Source organism: Theropithecus gelada, chromosome X (genome assembly GCF_003255815.1).
Source record: "Theropithecus gelada isolate Dixy chromosome X, Tgel_1.0, whole genome shotgun sequence".
Lineage (NCBI taxonomy): Eukaryota > Metazoa > Chordata > Mammalia > Primates > Cercopithecidae > Theropithecus > Theropithecus gelada.
Window position 1 is genome coordinate 130,802,017 of NC_037689.1, and position 9,269 is coordinate 130,811,285.

Here is a 9,269-nt window from a genome sequence, read left to right on the forward strand (position 1 = left end):
ATGGGCCAAAGGGTTTCACCAAGTACTTACAGTACCAGGAATAAAAACTGAACAGTTACAGCTGATGGACACCTATTTTTCTGTAAGATGCTTGAGAAGTGGGAGGTTTGAAGAAGCCTAGGCGTGGCAGGGTGAATGATGCTCCCCTGAAAGATGCCCATGTCCTAGTCCCTGGAACCTGTTACTTTACATGACAAAAGGGACTTTGCAGATGTGATGAGGTTAAGGAGCCTGACGTGGGGAGAGGATCCTACATGATCCAGGTGGACCCAATGTCATCACAAAGGTGTTTATAAGAGGGAAGAAAGAGGATCAGAGTCAGAGAAGGAGATGTGACGGTGGAGGCAGAAGTCAGAGAGACAGTGAGAATTAAAGATGCTGCCCTGCTGGCTTTGAAGGGGAAGGAAGGATCTGTCCACCAAGGCAGGCAGGCAGCCTCTAGAAGCTGAAAATGGAAGAAAACATTCTCTGTGCAGCTTCCAGAAGTGTTGCAGTCCTGCTGACATCTTGATTTTAGGACTTCTAACCTCTAGAATTGTAGGATCATAAATCTGTGTTGTTTTAGGCCACTAACGTTGTGGTAAATTCTCACAGCCACAATAGGAAACTAGGGTAGGAATGCCCTCTAACAGTTCTTCATTTCTTTCTAAAAAGAAATAAGGTAATAGATCATTTCCACGATTTTACCTCCCCAAATTGGAATTGCAGAGGTGGTGGCCTGGAAGCACATGTTGTAGTTGATAGGAAACATCTGATGTCTCTTAATCAGTTTGGAACTCAGGACCATCTTTCAGCGTTTCAAATGAAGTTTCTTTTCTCCTATACTCTCCTGTACTTAATCTTAAAAAGCATAACACGTCACATCATTTTCTCATTGTTCTCTTCAAAATCCTTGGATGGTCTTGTATTGGCTACAGGATAAAAAGCAAACTCTTCAGCATTCCATTCAAACACATGGCCCTAGTTGCGTTTCTTTTCTTCTCTTTCTCTTTCTCTGTCTCTGCCTCTCTCTCTCTCTCTCTCTCTCTCTCTCTCTCTCTCTCTCTCGTCTTGCTGTGTCACCCGGGCTGCAGTGCAGTGGCGCAATCTCAGCTTGCTGCAGCCTCCACCTCCTAGACTGAAGTGATTCTCCTTCCTCAGCCTCCTGAGTAGCTGGGACTACAGGCCTGGCTAATTTTTTTTAAGTTTTTTTGTAGAGACAGGAATCCCGCTATGTTGCCCAAGCTAATCTTGAACTCCTAGCCTCAAGTGATCTGCCCGCCTTGGCCTCCCAAAGTGCTGGGATTGTAGGCATGAGCCACTGTGCCCAGCCTCCTCGTTGGTTTTCTAGCTTCACCTTTTACCATTTCAAGCCTCCTCACATCTTATGTTCCAATCCATGTGGCTTCATGCTCCTGCCAATTGTATTAGTCCATTTTCACAGTGCTGATACTCACATACTGGCCAGGTGTGGTGGTTCACGCCTGTAATCCCAGCACTTTGGGTGGTTGAGGCAGTTGGATCATCTGAGGTCAGGAGTTCGAGACCAGCCTAACCAACATGGTGAAACCCCGTCTCTACTAAAAATACAAAAATTAGCTGGGTGTGGTGGCGGGCGCCTTTAATCCCAGCTACTTGGGAGGCTGAGGCAGGAGAATCACTTGAACCTGGGAGGCGGAGGTTGCAGTGAGCTGAGATCACATCATTGTACTCCAGCCTGGGCAACAAGAGCAAAACTCCGTCTCAAAAAAAAAATAAAAAAGATATATCAAGACTGGGTAATTTATAAAGAAAAAGAGGTTTAGTGGACTCACAGTTCCACATGGCTGGGAAGGTCTCACTAACATGGCAGAAGGAAAAAGACACATCTTTCATGGCAGCAAACAAGAGAGAATGAGAGCTATGTGAAAGGGGAGACTCCTTATAAAACCATCAGATCTCATGAGACTTATTCACTACCACAAGAACAGTATGGGGAAAACCACCCGCATGATTCAATTATCTCCCACTGGGTCCCTCCCACAACACATGGGAATTATGGGAGCTACAATTCAAAATGAGATTTGGGTGGAGACACCGCCAAACCATATCAGTGATCATGCTGTATGTAGTCCCATGCACCCTCCCTGGTGGTTGGTTAGGCTGTTCCCAAGGCGAAGGTTTACTTCCCTTCCTCCCCTTCCTGCAATAAAATGAGGTACTGGATCCCCCAGCTGATTCCCAAAACCTCCCTTGAGCCCTTTTTACATTCCGCTTCATTACATGTTTATGCATTTGTCTATCACCCTAGAACATACACGCAAGGCCAGGAAACATATTATAAATTTCTTGAAGATCTCACCTCTCACTTCTCACAACCACTATTTCTCCTACACACACACACACACACACACAGATCCATACACATAGTAGTCACTCAATAAGTGCTGAAATAATTAATGTGTATTAGGGTCAAACATGATAGCACAGCAAGGAGACCAGTGCTCTTTCCATTCTGCTAAGGAAAAAAGATGACAGGAGTCAGGATTCGGAGTTGGAGATGTCTAGGTTCAAATACGTGCTCTGGCATACACTAGCTGTGAGCTTTAGGCCAGGTACTGAATATCTCTGTGCTGTAGTTTCCTCATTTGTCAAATGAGAACAATAATACCTTCCTTCATGACTATAGTTAGTGTAATGACATGATATGTTCAAAGCCCTTAGCACAGTAACTGGTACTAAGTAAGCGCTATATGCATCAGCTATTATTGTTTTCCTTTCCTTTCCTTTCCTTTTCTTTCCTTTCCTTTCCTTTTTCCTTTCCTTTCCTTTTCCCTTTCCTTTCCTTTCCTTTTCCCTTTCCTTTTCTTTTCTTTTCTTTTTTTTTTTTTTTTTTTTGAGACGGAGTCTCGCTCTGTCACCCAGGCTGGAGTGCAGTGGTCGGATCTCGGCTCACTGCAAGCTCCGCCTCCCGGGTTCACGCCATTCTCCTGCCTCAGCCTCCCGAGTAGCTGGGACTACAGGCGCCCGCCACCTCGCCCGGCTAGTTTTTTGTATTTTTTAGTAGAGATGGGGTTTCACCGTGTTAGCCAGGATGGTCTCGATCTCCTGACCTCGTGATCCACCCGTCTCGGCCTCCCAAAGTGCTGGGATTACAGGCTTGAGCCACCACGCCCGGCCTCCCTTTCCTTTTCTTTCCTTTCCTTTTCCCTTTCCTTTCCTTTCCTTTCCTCTCCTTTCCTATTTCCTTCCCTTCCCTTCCCTTCCCTTCCCTTTCCTTTCTTTTCCTTTTCTTTTTCTTTTCTTTTCTTTCTCACTATGTCGCCCAGGCTGGCACACAATGGCATGATCTCAGCTCACTGCAGCCTTGATCTCCCGGGCTCAAATGATCCTCTTACCTCTGCCTCCCAAGTAATTGGGACTACAGGAGCAAGTCCCCATGCCTGGCTAATTTTTTTTGTATTTGTAGAGACAGGGCTTTGCTATGTTGCCCAGGCTGATCTCAAACCCCTGAGATCAAGCAATCCTCCTGCCTCGGCCTCCCAAAGTGCCGGGATTATAGGCATGAGCCACTGCACCCAGCCAGCTATTATGATTAACATTATTTTTGGCTGTGAGTAGGGGCTCATGCCTGTAATCCCAGGGCTTTGGGAGGCCCAGGCAGGAGAATCTCTTGAGGCTAGGAGTTTGAGACCAGCCTGGACAACATAGCAAGACCCCATGTCTACCAAAAATTTAAAAATTAGCCAGGCATGTTGGCATGTGCCTATAGTTCTAGCTACTCAGGAGGCTCGGGCAGGAGGATCACTGGAGCCCAGGAGTTCAAGGCTGCACTGAGCTATGATTATACCACTGCACGCCAGCCTGGGTAACACAGCAAGACCCTGAATCTAATAAGTAGGTAAATAAATAAATAAATAAATAAATAATTTAAAAAGCATTATTTTTACTATTTAATCCTTGTTGGCACAGGCTAGTCCCTTCTCCTCCTATTGGCCTTGTTTTTCCCATTTCACTGTAATTTCCCATTTCACTGTTCAAACCTCTCGGGATAATCTCTAGAATTACACTTTATTTTAAAATGGAAAAAAAGAAAAATGGTTATTTAGAAATATTTAGTGCTGAATGTGGTAGCACACACCTGTAGCCCCAGCTGCTCCGGGGAATGAGGAGGGAGGATCCCTTGAGCTCAGGAGTTCAAGGCCAGCCTGAGCAACATAGTGAGACCATATCTCAACAACAACAAAAAAGTTTAGCAACTGTAAAGTATTAGGCAAGTATTAGGCTACCCCAGTCCCGTTCTGATTTTACTTACCATATGCCTCCCACCCGCAATGCACCCCCATCACCAAAATGGGATCTCCTGAAGTACATGAAAATTAATACTAATCTCTAAGTAAAAACATTACTGTTCTAAATAATAGCAATTTCTAAATACTTTGCTTATACTATACATTGCAGTGGACTTATCCTTAGAGTACTCATTTTGTAAACGGCCAAGGGTTTCTGTTATTTTACATAAGATTTGACATCCGACTCAAAACTGAGACAGGGTGGGAACTTTGTCAAGTTCAAGTCATCTCTGCAGCACCGCTGCGTTGCCCTGTTTTTAATGAGCTGGCGTCCTCTTTTTGAGACGACTGAAGTGAACTTGGATCAGACCCTTAGTCGTGAAACAATGCGCCCTACCTTTGTTGAAGCCCAAAGAGCTTTTCTGTGCAAAGGCCAGTGTGTTCTAACAAATGGCATTCCGCACATTTTCTCGACCGAGGCTCCAGCCTCAGCGGGATTCCACTGCATTCTTGGCAGTCCGGCTCCTTTCCTCTGGCAGGGGGTCAGCCTGGGGCCACTGGGGTCAAGGAACCTCCACGGGCTGCCCCTGCCTCTTAGGCGGACAATGCAAGCCCGCACCGCAGCACTTCCTGCTCTAGCAGCCTGGTCTTGTGAGTGCTCAACTACTCAGTGAGAGGGGCTCCCAGGCTGCGGAGGAGGGGACAGCCCGGGTTGCACTGGAGGTACCAAGAAGGAAACAGAGAGGGACAGAATCCTATTTTATTTCATGTTTTTAAGGAGGGGCCTCTGGGAAGGGGCTGGGAGGGTTAGCCTTCCTTAGGAAGCTCTTGTAAAAAACCGGGCAGTGAGCCATGCACGATACTGCCCCGTGGTCCCGATTGCAGGTGGACCTCGTTGTAAGTGTTTCACGGCAATCAAAAGGCCCCTGACAGGAAGGAAATAGTAAGAACAGTGCTTATATTTGGGTAGAGAGATGATGGGTGACTCCTCTTCTTTCTTCCATTCCCTGTTATTTTCTCATTTATTTTAACAATGCCTACACATTGCTTGTGGGATGTCAGTTAACAACCCCCTCTTAAAAGCTGCTTCCCCATTGCTGCAGACTGTGTCTGAAAAAAAAAAAAGAAAAAAAAAAAGAAAGAAAAGAAAATTCCCACAGGCAAGAGTCGAGATAAGGGTCCGATCTCCAGAAGGCCTCTTTTAAAACGCATAAATGTGTATGGAATGAGCTGGGGTGCAGATGAGGAGTGGGGGGGAGGTGTGGCATAGAAACCCATTAGCACCCATTAGTTTCTTTTTTTGTTGTTTTTGTTTTGTTGTTGTTGTTGCTGTTGTTTTTAACTTTTAATTAAAAAGTAAACTTTAATGTCGAAAATGCAAACTTGGGGAAGGCAAAAAGATCACACACAAGGCTGTCACTTCACACTTGGAAGGCTGTTGTTGTTTTTGAGAAAGTCTCACTCTGTCTCCCAGGCTGGAGTGCAGTAGCGCGATCTTGGCTCACTGCAAGCTCTGCCTCCCGGGTTCACACCATTCTCCTGCCTCAGCCTCCAGAGTAGCTGGGATTACGGGCGCCCGCCACCACGTCCGGCTAATTCTTTGTATTTTTAGTAGAGACGAGGTTTCACCGTTTTAGCCAGGATGGTCTCCATCTCCTGACCTCGTGATCCATCCGCCTTGGCCTCCCAAAGTGCTGGGATTACAGGTGTGAGCCACCGCACCCGGCCTAATTTTTGTATTTTTAGTAGATGGGCTTTGCCATGTTGGCCAGGCTGGTCTTGAACTCCTGACCTCAAGTGGTCCACCTGCCTTAGTCTCCCAAAATGCTGGGATTACAGGCATGAGCCACCCCACCCGGCCAGCACCCATTAGTTTCTGACTAGGGATTAGTTTTTCTGGTTTGCAAGCCTGGGAGACTGGGCCTTGGTACAGCAGGCCACAGGATAGAGCACTTTGGCTTGTGTGGGGCTCAGAAAGTGGCTCTGAAAAGGCTGTGGAAGGTAAAAGGTAAAACATATGAGCAAATGCTCTGTGTGCACATGTGCTTGTCTGCCTGCCTGCCTGCCTGTCTGTCCAAGTATGAGAATGTTCACACCGTAAAGAAAGGACAGTGGAAAGAGCTGGGAGAAGAATCTGAAGTTTTGTGGAGGAAAGTTTAGGAAGGCAGACCTGAAACGGAAACCTCAGGGCATAGCCTTATTTCCTCATTTGTAAAATGAGCAGATGAGGCCAGTGCTGTCCAACACAGTTGCCATTGGCCACATGTGGCTATTGAGCACTTACGATGCAGCCTGTCTGAATTGAGATGTGTGGTAAGTGTAAAATACACACTGGTTTTTGCAGTTAGTATGAACAAAAGAATTTCAAATAGCTCAGTATTATTAAAATATTGATTACATGTTGAAATTATAATATTTTGAATATATTACGTTAAAGAAAATATGTTACTAAAATTAACTTCACCTGTTTCTTTTTCCCTTTTTAGCCTAGCTACTGGAAAATTTAAATTACACATGTGGTATGCACTGTATTTCTATTGGACAGCACTGGGTTATGCAATCATCTTAGAGCTTCTTAAATTTCTCCATTGAAAGATCACTAACAGCTTACCCAAGTACCACTGAAGTGGGTAGGGAAGGCTGGTTCAGAACATAATCTGAAGCAGCCTGCCATAAGCATGAAGTTCCTTTGAAATCTCGTATTTTCAGTTTTAAAATGCTTATGTTATTGTTTTGCTACAAAAATAACAGGTCCAAATTATATTAAAAAACAAAAACAAAAACAAAAAAAAACAACCACCAGTTCTCTCCCTGCATCCATTCTCCAACTAAACTCTTTAAGTAAAAAGACATAATAATATTTCTCATGTCATTTCAAGCCCCACACACCCCGCCAGCACAGTGTCCTGGGGGTCTGCAGACCCTAGTTTGGGAAACACAGGCGGTGATCTCTAAACGGGCCCTTCCATTTTGCAGTTTCTATTGGAGGCTCCTGAGTTCCTAATTGCCACATGTCCCCTTTTGTTCTGAGGTTCTCACCTTTGCTCCCTCTTACCCCTTAAAGTTCCCAAGGCCCTGGGAGTGGAGTGGGCCCAGCAAAAAGGACCGAAGCAGCCTTTCTCTCTCTTTTGTAGCCCCACAGAGCTATGCACACAGGTGCCCCATAAATACTTGTCGTGTTGAATAGTTCAGTAACCAGAACTGGGGGCCCAGCCCTCCTCCTGCAGCCAGGCCGCCTCCTGCTGCTGCTAGCAGTGTGAAAAGGTCTTTCAAAATGGTCCTGCTTTGAAAATTAACTAGGGATAAAAGCTGCCTCTGATCCTTTAGGGGAAGCAGATAGACAGCGTAGAAACCAAATGATAAATAGGCAAATTAGGTAAGAATTCAATTTGGAACCAGCGCGACTCAGAAATTAATGTGACACTCCATCATCGAAACTAAACGGTAACCCTTATGAAAGTTACACCCTAATAAGTGGGGTCAGTCAGGATCAATCACTTCCTAAGCACATTTCACATTTCTCCCCTCCTAATCTTGCATGAGCTTCCCAATGAACTTGGTCACCTCTGGGTGACACCTTTTCCCACTTTAATATTCCTTTTTAGACTCACAATTCTGACTTCTCTTGACTCTCAACGATGCTAACACCATCCAGCTCTGGGCCACTTGCCAGGCTGTGGCCACCCCAAGCCTTGGTGCAGAGGCATCCCACAGCACATTCTTGAACAGAACCCTTGGAAGTTACAAATATTATTTTCTGGGTCACTTGATGACTGACCTTGACTAAGCCTCCACATGGGATGCAGTTAAACCACCATCACCAAAGTGTAGCTTTGCTCTCTCAAGGGGTCTGCTCAGATCACTGTGCCCTCCTCCTCCTGATCCCAGTCCGTGAATAATCTGGAGCCAGGAGCTGGTAACCTGCTGGCAGGGTAAGACAGAGGACTTGGAGTTGTTTACACAAATGGGAAAACCAGGACTCTGTGGTCCCTACTCTTCCTTGGGAGCTCCTCTGACTGGAGGCCCAGGGAGCTGCTTCTGAGCACAGTGTGAGACTTACCTTCAGGCTTGGATAGGAAGCCTCTATAAGCACACTCCGTGGGTCAGAATGAACTCACTTAGCTGTTCTGCAGCTCAGGAAACTCTGAAGGGCTACCCTGTGGTTTAATGAGCTTCAGCCAGTAAACCTGGCACCCTGGCAGGTAAGAGTTCCACAAACACACAGCCGGTTCCCTGGAGGGAAACAAACTGAAATGCTTCTAGGTCAATGTGGCCCCTTTTCTATTAACAGAAAGAAAATTTGAAATTCACAAGAAAACCCAAGTCCCATCAGTGCAGAATGATTGGACAAAGGCTGTTTGCTTTCTCCTGTGGCCAAGGAAGATGTTGAATGGTGTAACACAGGAAGTGTCATGGTGTTCATGCTACTTCAATACTTCCCATAGATTGATCTAGGTTTAAGTTTGGTCAGATTTCTGGGAAATCAAGTGCTTCTTCTCTAATCATAGAATATATGAACTAGAAGTGGTTTTGCTAGCATTGAACTCAGCTTCTTCATTGCACTTGTGAAGAGACGAAAGCTCAGAGAAAAAGGAGTCATTTGCCTATCTCACAGCAAATTGGTGGCACAGATAGAGTGAAAATCCAGCTCTCCTAGCTCAGCAAATATTTAAGACCACTTGCTATGTGTCTCAGGCTGTTCCTAGGCATAATGAATAAGGCAGACATGGTCTCTACTCTCTCGAACCTTCCCATCTATTTTTTTGCAGCTTTGAAATGCAATTTCAATCAAGAATATTTGGAGAATATTTGGAGCCTGATTTCCACCAGCAGGTGGGGACTAAAATTAGTCCCACTGCCCTGTGACTTTGGCCAGTCCCTGAACACCTGCATGCTTGTCAAGCTGTACTCTTCTCCTTCAACTTCCCACCATTCATTCATCATCACATACTTCTTGAGCTCCTTCTGTGTGTCAGGTATGGTTCTAGGTACTCACTGGGGCATTATTTGTGAAAAAGA